The sequence below is a fragment of the Melospiza georgiana genome, chromosome Z (assembly GCF_028018845.1).
Source record: "Melospiza georgiana isolate bMelGeo1 chromosome Z, bMelGeo1.pri, whole genome shotgun sequence".
Taxonomy (NCBI): Eukaryota; Metazoa; Chordata; class Aves; order Passeriformes; family Passerellidae; genus Melospiza; species Melospiza georgiana.
Genome location: NC_080465.1, coordinates 66,889,135 through 66,902,485, shown reverse-complemented (window position 1 = coordinate 66,902,485; position 13,351 = coordinate 66,889,135).

Genomic DNA, 13,351 nt, shown 5'->3' with positions numbered 1-13,351 from the left:
GTTTAAAAATGGGGGATGGTCACTGCCGTTGTAAAGGTTATGAGAAAATGCAGGATTAGGAAGCCCAAATGACCTAGGAGTCATTAAGCTGAAAAATAAAGTAGGCCACAAACTGTACTGGGAGCCTAGCAGCAAACATGTTACACAATTTTTCTGATGAGGTTTGACCATATCCTGCCAGAAGAAGAAGGACTTGGCATTGTGCTTGGTTCACAGTGGTACTGAGGAATATGCCCTCATTATGCTTCTGTATCCCCTCTTTTCATATTTATCTCTCCTTCTTACTAGCAGTTTGCTAAGAAGTCCTGTGATATTTATGGCTATATAAAGTCCATTTTTTGTGTGTGTTTTTGTTACAGGAACTTTCCAGCATGCCATGACATTAGCTCCGTTAGTCAAAGTAAGGTGCTAATAATGCCAAGATAGTGGGTTCAATCCTCGTATTGGCCATTAACTTAAGAGTTGGTGTCACTGGTTAGTAAGAAATGACAAAGAGTCAGTCAGAAGGCTCAGTGGCATAAGCACACATCTTTACTCAGAACCGCTTCTTTTATATTCTGAGCCGATACAGGTGGACCTGATTGGTCATTTAATCGATGCGTTTCACCTGATTAGCAAATTAACAAGATGCCTATTTATAAACAATCTTATGAGAATAACAAGAAAACAGATATTAATCAGACAACCCCTGTGGGTTGTTTTTAATAATTGGATATAATTGTTTATCTCCGACTCCCTAAAACCTCCCGGGCTGATTCTGGGAAAACTTAGGAAGTTTTCTTGCTCTCTGACCAGGCTGTCACATCCACAAGTGTGAGTCAATTATCCGTCTGCGTTCCCTCCAACTCATACTATTCTGACATTCTGTGACCCAGCAAAAACACTAGAAAGAGGTTTAAAGTATTTGAAATGGAGTTTTCTAAAAAAAACTTAAGATTTTTTTCATTATACTTTCTTCTAGTTTATCAAAGGCTTATGCTTTAGTGCTATATTTCAAAATGGTAAGATATATACTGTGATTTTTATATCCAGAAGTAAGCTGTTATTCTTTTTACTAAGCAAGGAGAGCTGAGATCTGTTGTTAGACGAATTTGTAGTCTGGAAAAAGAACAGGCCAGCATTCAGTACACCGACTCTTCCTTAGCTTGGTTTCCCACCTATATTAGAGCAATATTTTAGAAATAAAGTGACTGTGAAGCAAGATGGGTTCTGTTTCAGGCCATCTCTTTTACTTCTTTTTCTGAGCGGAACTAATAAGCACATCCAACCTGCCTTATTAGTGAGGTAAGCATTTCAACAAGAGAGATTGAAATACAAATGGCATAGCCATGCTTCTCACTTTATTCCTGTTCCCTTAAACAAGTGGAAGCAATGCCTCTCTCCTTTTTGGTAGTGTGTGCTGTTAAAAGATGAGGACATGGGCACTTTCTTCACTCAGCAACTGTCTGGGGGGTGGTTTACATGGCATGCAGTGATATGCAGGGTAGTCACTAATTCAAGTCAGCCTTCATGCCCAGACCAAAACCAAAATTTCAGGAGGAGTGACAGTAGGTGTGAAGGTGCTCAAACACAACAGGACAGTTCAAGATGGTCTGCTGACTGTTTTAAGAATGTTTAGTGTCAAATCCTTATCCATTCACATGGAAGAATTTCTTCTTAATATCCAATCTAAACCTACCCTATGTCAGTTTGAAGCCTATCAATATATGCCTTTGTCAAAACATCCTTTTTCCTTATTCCAGCTACCAACCATCATTTGTTGGCTACCAACCAACTCATGGGACTGAAGTTGAAAACATATCACAGTCGTGCCTCGATGGCATTCTGTTTGCATGATTTGAGTGTCCATGGGCACGTGTCAGATCTGCTGGGGACAGTTTGAAGGGCAGGGCTACTCCTCTGCTGCATTCATAGCAAATGTCTGGCAGACGACAGCACTTCATCAGTGCTTTCCACACAGGAGGCAGCCAGTTCCTCTCAAGTGTTCTGTATTTAAAAAGCAAGAGACCAGTCTTTATAGTACTTTGGAGAGTTTCATAGGGTTGTTTTTTTTGTTTTGGTTTTTGGGGTATTTTTTGCATATGTGTGGGATTCTTGTCATAGAAGGATCATATAACAACAGGAGAGGGTCTAGGCAGACAAGTAAAATTGCAACAAATGTCATTTGTGCAGCAATATTTGTACAATTCCACATGTGTGATAAAACGTGTGTGCAACTCCACTTTTCCTGAAATGTGATATGCCAGAAAATGCCTTTTTTTTTTTTTCTAGCCTATCTAAAATGTTCCCCTTTCCAGGCTTTGGATACAAAGCAAGCAGATTCATTTCCCTGCTGCATCAACTCAGCAGTTATGCATCAGCAAGAAAGGACTTTCCTCTGTCTTCAGGATGGTTTGTGGGCTTTTTAATAACAGACGCGGACAAATTCCAAGGACTGGAGGAGGGGACTAAATGCTCCTTTTGAAGCTGTTCTTGGACAAGTTCAGTGAATGCGCACCTCAGGTGGTGGCAGGGTCCATGGATCCACCCAGACAGGTGTATCAGTTTTCCAAGTCAATTTCAGGGGGTCATGCGCTGCAATGGCTCCTCTCAAAAATCTGACTGAACTTGAAACCCCATTGAGAAAGTACATCTCATCCCCATAAATGGGTGGAGGTAAAATAAACAGCTGCAGAGAAGTTATGTGGCCCTCTGGTCGCATCACCTGAATTAGATGGTGACTTTGATAACTGCGACTGCTTCCCCCCGTCCCAGTGAGGGTCTCTCTATGAGGGCCCATGTGGTAGGCCATTTGTCTTGAGAGAACAGTCACATCAGCTCCAGTACCTAAAATGCTGGTAAGTGTTATCAGTTATCCCCATAATGACAGGGTACATTTATGGGTAGGGCATTTATCAGAAATTGTTTGTACCCATAATATTTGTGGGGCTCCTGTAGAGCCAAATCCTCCCAGCCTTCTTTTGCATTTATCTACAGAGGAAGGCAAAATATGTGGGAAAGGGATCAATTAGAGGATAGGGGTCCTTTGAGGGACAGTACAAGGTGGAAAAGGAGTCCAAGCCATAATCTTAATTTCATCTTTAGAATCTGAGTCTATGACCCTGGGGAGAGCAAAAAGTCCTGAAAGGGTATTTGAAGATCTTCCCAACAGTAAAGCACTTTTCTGGGGCCTTGGTGGTCCAAAAATTCCTGTAGGGAGTAAATGAACAGAAGAATCAAGCAATGTGACTGTGACAGAAGTTGTCCGGTCCAGTTAGCTGTGGTTGCTGGGTGAAGACTTGAGGAGCCCCTGCACTGAGGGTCTGTGGCGGTGGCTGAGGCATTTGTGTCTGCATGCGGTGCCATCCTGCGCTCCGGTTCCTGTTTCCCTGGATCGAGTGACCTTCGGACTCGTACTTGGAGCGACATTGGTTAGTTAAGTGACACCCTTTACAGGACCGTGAGCACTCAGCAGGGGCTTTAAGCTTAGTTCCTTTCTGTTAGCAATTGTGGCTTAATCGAGTGAGTCTGAGAAAATTCTAAAGTTTTTTTTATCCCAGCCTTTTTTCTCTTTTTTTTTTTTTTTTTTTTGATAGATGGATTTTTTCCCTGTTTTTAATCTGAAGGAAATTTTTTATAGAAATGACAATACATGCACCAAGAATAAATTTTAGCATATGTACCTGAGTAAGACCACTAAATAACTAAAATGAAACATGTTTGATGTTATTACAGGGAATGGGGACAAAGAGCAACTGTCTTTAAAGAGAAAAAAGTTTGTATGTTTTTTTGACTATATATTAAAATAATGACATTCTTGTAATTAAGGGAGAGCAGTTAAAACAGATGATAGATAGTTTTTTTGTAAGTCCCAATAAAAACACTCATAGTGGTAGCATCTGAAATTACAAAATAGTGGAAAAAGAAGCATGTAAATTGGTCTTTCCTCACAGTGATTTGTGTTATTAATTTAATTACATTTCAGCAAATACTTAAAGGAGAATGACAGAGGAAGAAAATGAATGAGGATATGGTGCAAATGGGAAACTGTGAAAAGTTTCATAGCAATTCATGTCAGCTGTGCTAATACTTATAATTTCCAGGCCACATTCATCCAATGGTGCGCTGTAGTAAACTGCTGTTTCACTGAGCTCATTCATATTGAGGCAATGTGGTAATATTGCTGAAACTGTCAGTTTTCATTTCAGATACTTATAAATTTTGAATAGGCCTTGAGTAAAGTGAGTTTTTTCTTTTTTTTTTAACATGTCCATTGGCTGTAAGAATGGAAGGCAACAATTAAAGAGATTTTGAATATTGAGTGAAGCCACAGTTTCATGCATTAGTTGGGATTCATTGCCATCTGGTGGCTATTTTATGTATTTCAGACAGTGCAGATATATTCTCATTTTGTGTACTAGTATTCATGTGATTTCAAAAAGATGGCATAAAATCAGCAGCTGTATAAAAAGTATTGAGTACATTTAAAAATATTCTGATATTAACTAGATAACATGGTCTATTAAAAATATCCTCTATGGTCTATTATTAAATATCCTCTCTTTTCCTCTAGGATTTAGGTGCTATGAGATAAGGACACACATAAACAAAGGCAGCCTAAAAGTCCTGTCCATAGTCATCAAAATACAAAGTGCAGCTTCAGATATTTACAATTCTCTAGAATTGTAGCATAAGAGCCAAAAGTAATTTTCAGTAATCATAAAGTGAAAGAAGGTAATTGAAATCTTGGTGTGCTCTTTGAATTAGTTCTTTTTTATATGAGGATACTGGACCTGGTTAACGGTTGTACTTGATGGTCGTAAAGGACTTGTGGAACCTTAATGAATCTATGATTATATACGGTACATTATTCCTAAAACTCAACTAGTGTTTCTAATTCAACATGTTTGTTTGCTAGCCTGTCTCCTGCACCTGAATGCTAGTAAGAGAAGCTATTTTTTAAATCTCATTGATACATTTGTTTCTTTTACTATGCCTATTACTTTTATACATGGTGGTACTTCCATCAAAAGTGTAAGTTTCAGTGTAACTAAAGGTATCACCTTGAGATTTCAGTTTCATTCTTCATAGGCTGAAATAAGTAACTCATATGTAATGTTTGTGATTTTTTCATGGCTTGTTAAATGTAATAATAGACAGCTTATTTGTAGTCCACCTTATTTACTCTATGTGTTTGTAAGAGAAAATCCTTCAGGAAAATGTTTAAATCATCATAATGATAAGGTTTTATGCAAGTGTATTTTAGAGAGGGGAAGGAAAAGAAGTCTCAGTGAAAACTCAGAAAACAATTGTACCCATTTCTATTTACAGAAACTTTTGGATGAAATTTTAACATGATCCTTGATTCAACAAAAAAAGTAAACATCCTTTTAGGAAGATCTTTTAGGAACATCTTTAGGAAGATAACAAAAGCGGAAGACCCTTCTCAAAGTGACAAATCTAAAAGTACGTTTACAAATTTATATGTTATTTTAATTCCCTATGCCTGCCCCATGACATGCATCTCTGTTTGGACAGTAGGAAATAAATGGAAGGTAATTTCCTCTTCAGTTATAGGGCTGATGCCATGTCTACCATTCTTGCTGTGCTCTTGCTTTGGCTTGTGATACATTTTTGTTGGGTTTTTATCTCCCAGCTCTGGCGCTGTGGCTATTCTCTGCCAGGTTTTCCTTTGTGCAAACTTCCATCTTTATTTCTGCTGCTGTCTGAACTGTTTGGTACTGTGAGCATCAGTACTTTTGAGTTTTGGTTTTGTCTTCTTGACTGTCATCCATCTTCAGTCTATACTGAAATAAAAGGAATGCTACAGAAGCATCAGCCTGCTGCTGCCATCCCAGCCCTGATGAGAGCTCTATGTAGGAACAGCAGCCTGTCGTGTTTATCTCTACTTTGATAAAAGCTCTCTGTTCTCTTGGGAAAGGTGCATACCGAAGGATAGACTCCAGCCATAAACACCATGTGTGGATGTTTTCCTTTACCTGGAACACTGGGCTGTGGCATGTTTGAGTGAATGATCGATAAGGGCAGAAAGACCTGCTCTGCTGGTGCCTGGTGGTGTGGCTGTTTTGTCTTTAATAAAGTAATAAAGATGGAACCTGCTAGAAGAAAGAGTGGTCTCTGTTTTTTTTCCAAGCTGATGCATATCTGATGCTGTTATTAAATCAAAACCTTTAAAACCATGTATCTTGGTGTTTCCTAATAATTTATTACCAGAACAATGAAAGATTTGAAATATTTTCTAACTGGCCTTTTCCTGCTAATTTTTTTAAAGCATACACCCTTCCTATCACACAGCACTGCCAGCAAAATTGCAATCTTCTCCTCTACTATGAATTTCCCTTTATGCATCTCATTCTAGTCATAAAGATGGGGTTAAAAACATTGTCTGCATTTCTCTAAATGTAGAAAAAATGACTGGTTTAAAACCCAGCCTTTCACTCCTTTCACTGTGTATTTTACAGAAGGGTCAATATCTTGTAACCTCCAAGAGCAGCATCTTCAGCACAATCTCAGCTGAGTGGGGAACTTGGTAGCAGCTAGATGTGGGATCATCACTAGGATTGCCTGGATTGCCTCTTCCAGCTGGATTCCACTCTGCCTCCCTCACCATGGCAGAGATTGATTGGCACCTCAGAATTTATTTGTGTAGCTTATTGTATATGTTGTTCATCCTTAGAAAGATCTCTTTTTACTGCTTGATGAAATGCCTCTGGGCTCCTACTGTTTTTACTTTTGGAGAAAGCAGCAGGGCTATGGGTAATTATGGTCCTTTCGTGTTTATACTAGGGATGGTCCCTTTTTCTGTTAAAAACAAAGAAATGTGCAAAATGCCCTTGCATTTCAGGTCTTGCCTGGAATGTTCCCTAACCAAAACCAGGAGCAGGACTGAGTACCTGCTATATCAGGCTTTTCATTTCTATGTCCAGGTTCTGTCCACAAGAGGAATGAGTCACTCTAATAACTTGTGGGGGAGAGAATAAAAATATAATTTCTCTAATAAATTATATGAGATAAAAAACTGTCAGAGCAGACAGCCCAAAGTACAATCGTGACACATTACATAAATATTTGAACTGATCCCGAAAGTGACACATTAAGTTAATTAGTCCATCACTGGGTATTGGCAGTATAAGTAATTAATTAAATGTTAAATTATTAATTAATGTGTTGGACCTTAACAAGTGGGTAGTTGTGTATCTCCCAGCTTGACTGTAGATCTATGGTAGTCCCATTTACCAGCACAATGGGGGTTAAACCAGTACCCTCTTCCATCATAGTGAAAAGCAAGACTTTTGTGCTGCTGTGGCCTTTAATACCTAGAGGTCATGCTGCTCCTCAGCTGAGGAGCTGGCTCAGTCACTATCAGCCAGCTGGTAGAACATCTGTAGGAACTTTAATGCTAGCAGATATATTTTGAACAAAATATAGTAAGACCTTGCTTGCCATTTGAAAGTGAGCATCTTAGGAGTTTTAGCCAAGGGAACAAACATGGATATATGGATTAATTAACAATGCTCAGGTTTGGGGAGTTCTTAATTCCTGAAGACTAGGATATACACTGGGATATATAAGAGAGATGATGGATGGATGGATGGATGGATGGATGGATGGATGGATAGATAGATAGATAGATAGATAGATAGATAGATAGATAGATAGATAGATAAACTAAAATAATTTAGGATAATTAGGATAACACTAGAGATTGTTACCCAAACAATGATGACAGAAGTTGTGGGTACTAAAGAGGTTGTAAAGAGCAGCATGGAAAGATCCTCTCTGAGGACCAGAAGAAGCTTCCTGATTCCATCATTCATTCAGGGATTAAATAACATGGATGTGTACCAAAAACTCAAAGAATTGTAGGCACAATGAAGCATTGCTGTTCTTGGAAATGGGTGGTAGTGTGAAGTTAAGTGGAACAAGAAAGTTTGAATGTGAGTTTATGTAAACCCCTTCATTTATAGTACTTACAATGTGAGATTGAAGGAAAAAAAATTTCTTAGATGACTCTTCAGTGTTATGAAAGAATTTTCCAGTGCCAATCCTGTTAAAGAAAGAGTTTTATTGAGAAAATGTCTTTACTGTAGGTGACAAAACTATCTGCTGCAAGGTATCAGTAAGGAGACCATAGCAGAATTAAAATGGCCTCTAATAATTAAACTAATGGTATTTGAGTCCTTGTTTTAAGATAAAATTTATTAAAATATGCAGAGAGACTTGTCAGAACTCAGTTCATCCCTCTGGGTGTCCAGCGTTGCCGGACTTCTGCCAGGGGGCTTGGGGACCCTCGCACACAGCCCAGAACACGTGTGGGTTTGATTATGACCCGTGGAGCAAATTACCAGCTTTGTGTGAAGACCTGAAAGCCACAGAAGTTTAAGTAGTGTAATAACAAAATTATCACTGGGTGAAAAAGTAGGTTTTGGGATTTTTAGAATAGGGGTTTTTGGGGACAAGACGGAGGAACTTGGGCATGCCCAGCCTTTCTTCTTCTTCTTCTCTACCTCAATTTTCTGCTGTGATGCTGGCACTTTGGGATTGGTTCAGAATAGAAACTCACTGTTCAACATAGGTGGTAGGTATTGGAAAGTAATTGTAAACTTTTTATACGTGGTTTGTAGTATAAAGAGACAACACCGCCCCGAGGGCAGTCAGAGTGCCGCTGGCTGTCCTGCTGATTAGACCTCGGCTGGACAGGAGAAAAATTTTTATAGATGAGATATAATAAACAACTCTGAGACCAAAAACTGAAGAACTCCGACTCATTCTTCAAACGTGCGGCCTGAAACAGACACTTTTCACATATCTCGGGGCTGCAATAAACTGCAGCACTCCTGAGAGAGACTGAAGTTCTACAGAGAACAAAGAAGCCTCTAAGTCTTGACTTTCCAAAATAGGCAAATATCCAGAATGCTGTGGTGCAATAGAAGTTTTCAGTTTTACTGAGGAGCATGAAGACCTCATAGTACCTTCCAGCGTCTGAAGGAGGCCTGCTGGGAAGCCAGAGAGGGACTCTTCAATAGGAGCTGTAGGGATAGGACAAGGAGTAATGGGTAAATATTGAAATAGGGGAGATTTAGGTTATGTATTGGAAATTTTTGCTGTGGTGGTGGTGAGACATTGAAAAACACTGCTCACGGAGGTTGTCAATGTCCCAAATCTGGAAGTGTTCAATGCTAGGTTGGATAAGGCTTGAGCAACCTAGTGAGAGGCTTAGTGAGAGGTGTCCTGGCAGGGGAGACTAGGACTGGATGATCATTAAGGTTCCTTCCTTAATTGCAGATCCTCCCTAATGATCTCATAAACTAAGTCCATGTAAATTTTTAGTTATCATCAAAGTCCATGAAAATTACACACGTGCACACACAGATTTTTCTCTCAAAGCACATTTTGTCTAATTTCCTTGCAGAAAGCCATATGGGGCAAAAATCTTTCTTGGTCTTACTGTGCTACTTTGATTTATTCTGTTTGCTACATTGGACTGTCCTGTAGCTTTATTACATTGATACTCAGTTCTTTAGAGGCATTTCATAGATATGCAATTTAGAGAATGAAATTAAATTTCCAAATACTGTTGTCAATGAAAATAGGTGGTTACCTTTGTGCAACCTCAAAGTGCTTACAGTAGATTTCTCAGTACAGACTCTATAGAAAAAATGCATCTGTATTAAAATGGAGCCCTGTGATATTAAAAAGCAAAATTTTATCAGTTTTTCAAAAGTTTTTCAAGTCTTCTAGTTATGTAAAATGAGCAAGAAATTAGCTTGGCAAAAAAGTTAGCAAATTCTTATAGGTCATGATATTTCTAGTCAACATTACTTTTGTCATGATAGGGACAGTAAAAGTCCTGGGCAAAACATCAAGCTTACTTGGTGTTTTTTTAACTTTTATGAACCCTAAATAAGGACTGACAGTGAATCTGTGGGTGTAATGAAACATGTTTGCAAAGCACGTGTGGCATGGAAGCCAGAATAAAAATGCAAAAGCAAATAACCTGTGGTGGGACCTATACTTGAAATGAAACAAGTGTTTGTAAAGTCCATTATGTCCTTTGAAAATAAGACACAATATAAAGGAAAAAGCAAATAAAACTGCTCCAGTTTTTGAGCAAACAGTGCCTCAAAGCCCAAAGTGCAAAGCAAGTTTCAGTTGCCCTTCTAGTGCAATGCTTGCAGGGTTCTGTTGAAACAGTTATTGACTTGCTCTGTGCTCTAAAGAGCCAGTAACTCCAATGGACAAAAACATTTTCTGTCCTGCCTGAGGACTTAGTTTTCTGCATGATCTTTATGTAACCATTTCAGGAACTGATTTTTCTCACACTGCGCAAATGGTATCTTCTCGGCCATTCCTTATCAACTTGTCTGGCCAGTTCCTTCTTCTTCTGTTGAATCTTCAGCCAAATGATTCAGTAAACATTTCTTGCATTATTTTGATTTTGTACTCATCTTTATTGTGATGAGCTGGGATAATTTTTCCAAAATGAGTTTATAAAAAAATGAAAAATATTACATAGAAGCAAACTGGATTCTGCCTTAAATGGTTAAGGTTGTCCCTCACTTCATGATAAGGATTATTTTGTGAAGAAATGTGCGCAAATAAATTTCAATTTATTATGTAATTATATATTGGAATAGCTTTTTACTAAAAATCATGTCTGTATTTTTACTGTAATTAAGAATACCCTACTTATTTAAAACTAGTACACCCTAGTAATATTCTACTCTGAAGCTGATGATATCGGTTGCTGATTTTTAAATGCTATGCCTCACAAATGCTAATTCCTCAGGAACAGCTTAACTTGTACAAGTGTGAAGGAAAAAGCAAATTTGTAGGCATATATATTTTAATATATGCAAAGCCTTCTTGCCCCATGTTTGGCATTTGTCAGCAGCAGCAGTTAGGTAGCTAGTACCACAAACCTCTGGGTGAATCCTTCAGAAAATGTGTAATAGTAGTGCTGCTATTTGCATATCAGTAATAGTAAGCTTGGAGTATGAATCATTTATTGAGAACTTTTACAGATTCTTTCCTATACATGCTGTTCTCCTTTGTTTAGCTACTTCTGATGTGTTATTGTATACTCATTTACTTTTTCTATTTCATGATTTGTAAGCTTTTATTTTATTTTGGTTTCAGACACTCTTCCTACTGTTATCACTTCAGTTTAAATGTGTTCTCAGGCTGCACTGTTATGGAGCCTTACCTGAAGGAAATCCCTGATGATTCCTGTGAGGCAGAGGAACAGGTTGCTTTTCCAAGCAAATGCTTTCTGAACAAGTCTGATTTGCTACAGCTGTTTATGGCACACCTGAGTTTCAACGATAACTGGGTTTTTTTGAAGTTCTCTTCATGTCTCCACAATTTATTTACTAGGTATCAGCTAAAATATTGAGATATATTGAGAGCATTCATTTTTTTATTGCTGTCTAGGTTCAATAAAAGGCAGAGTTTGTAACAGGAATTGCCACCTATAAGCTGGATAAAAGGTAAGAAACATATTTCAAAAAGGTCTTTGATTAGGGTCTTTTTGCCATTAAGGTCTTTTACCCATTACTCCTTGTCCTAAACTGATATCCTTCATTTCATGAGGAGAAGCCAACAAAAAGGTTTTTGAAGGCCTGTAATAGGTACCATAGAGATTGTGCTGAGTTAGATGGTGTCATAGAAGAGAAAGCATGAAAGGAATTCCAGCATCAGGTTGCTGCTTTGCCTAATTTAAGGTGTGGATGTCACCTCTATATGCAGGATAATTTTGCATCTCAGAAAATTTAAAAAGGTTCCTTTTGAATTATTGAAACTCGCAAGCTGCAAATGTGGTGCAGTAGTTTTTATCTGGAAAGATCTAAAATTCTTCTCCAATAGCAAGACCTTGCTGAGCAGGCTCTTGCACAAGAACTGCAGCTGGCTCCTGAATTTAAAAGTGTTCAGAAGACAGGGAGAAGAGGTACCAGAGGGATTGGAACTTCAGTACAGCCCATAGCAGTAGCCTTAAATATGCAGAGATGGAAGTGTATGAGTACACTACAGAAGGCAGGAAAACAGATACTTTTTTATTTCTAGCCACAGTTGTCTCTGTCATGTTGTGCTTCTTTCAAGTTAATTAAAGAGAAAGCTCATCAGAGAAAGAGGCTGTGATTCATCTTGTATGTATATAGCTTCACACTGCCAGTCCTGGTCTAGTAGTGGAAATGGAAGAAAGGATCCTTCTTGGTGTATGTGTTATTTTTATTTTACAGCTAACAATGTTCAACAGTTCTTCCACCTGTCAGTGTGGTTTTCCCATGAATGGTGACATGGGTTTTTTACCCTGTTTTAGGTTGTAGTGTTTTCTACCCACACTGTCCCTTGGGAAACATTTCAGTGTCTATGTATTTTTACTGCTATCTTATAGTTTTCTGGTTTTTTCCATTCACTTTTCTCTTTTATTTATTACTGAAGTGGGATTTCCTTTGTGGCTTTTTTCCTGTGCTGCCACTGTATTTCTGTATTTTTCTTAGCATTACTTTTGTCTTCATCTTTTCCATTTCCTCCTGTCTCAACAATATAGTTTGTCTCTCTGCCATCCACTGCTACTCTTCATCTCCACATATGTTTTATCTGGACTAAATCCAAAAGACTTATTGTGATACCCCAGCAGCAAGAGCTGCAATGTTTAACTTCTTCATGCCTCTACAGGAGAGCAAGACCAAGCCTTTGTAAAATCCAGGAGTGTAGAGCAAGCTTCTGTGAAAGACTTGTAACTTCTAAAATTTTGAGTTACCTGCAGCAAGTTCATAAAGAATGACTGACGTAGAAAGGGATGGGATTTGAGACACAGCAAGCATATTAAAAGACATTTTGTATATGTGTTCTGAAATTTGTGGATAAATTTTGGAAACATGGCAGAGTTCAGTCTTTACAATTGTTCATAATGAGTAGTTTTTCCACCTATTTAATTGTCTTTTTAGAGCATGTGCCACTTGCCTTCACCACAGTACTCTCCACACCCAAGAATGGCAAAACTTGCATCTCTCCTGTTGGAAAAAAAAAAAAAAAAGGCTCTATTTACCCTTTGATGCAAGAAGGAGTTGTCTTCTCTTCAGGTTTTTTTTTTTTCATCTGAGTATGATATTCAAGATTTTTGGGGCCAGAGGAGTTTTTATAAACAATAATGTAGGAAAGTAGCTCTGATACTCATTTCTGAGGTAGCAGTATATGAATAAAGGAATCCTTAGCTTAGATTGGGAATGAATGGTTTCTGACATGAGCAGGCAGGGGAAGCCATGTCACAGATTGCATTTATATACCTTTTTCTCTTCCCCCAGTCACCACTCTGTGTGTCAGAATTTCAGAACTTTCAAAATATAAT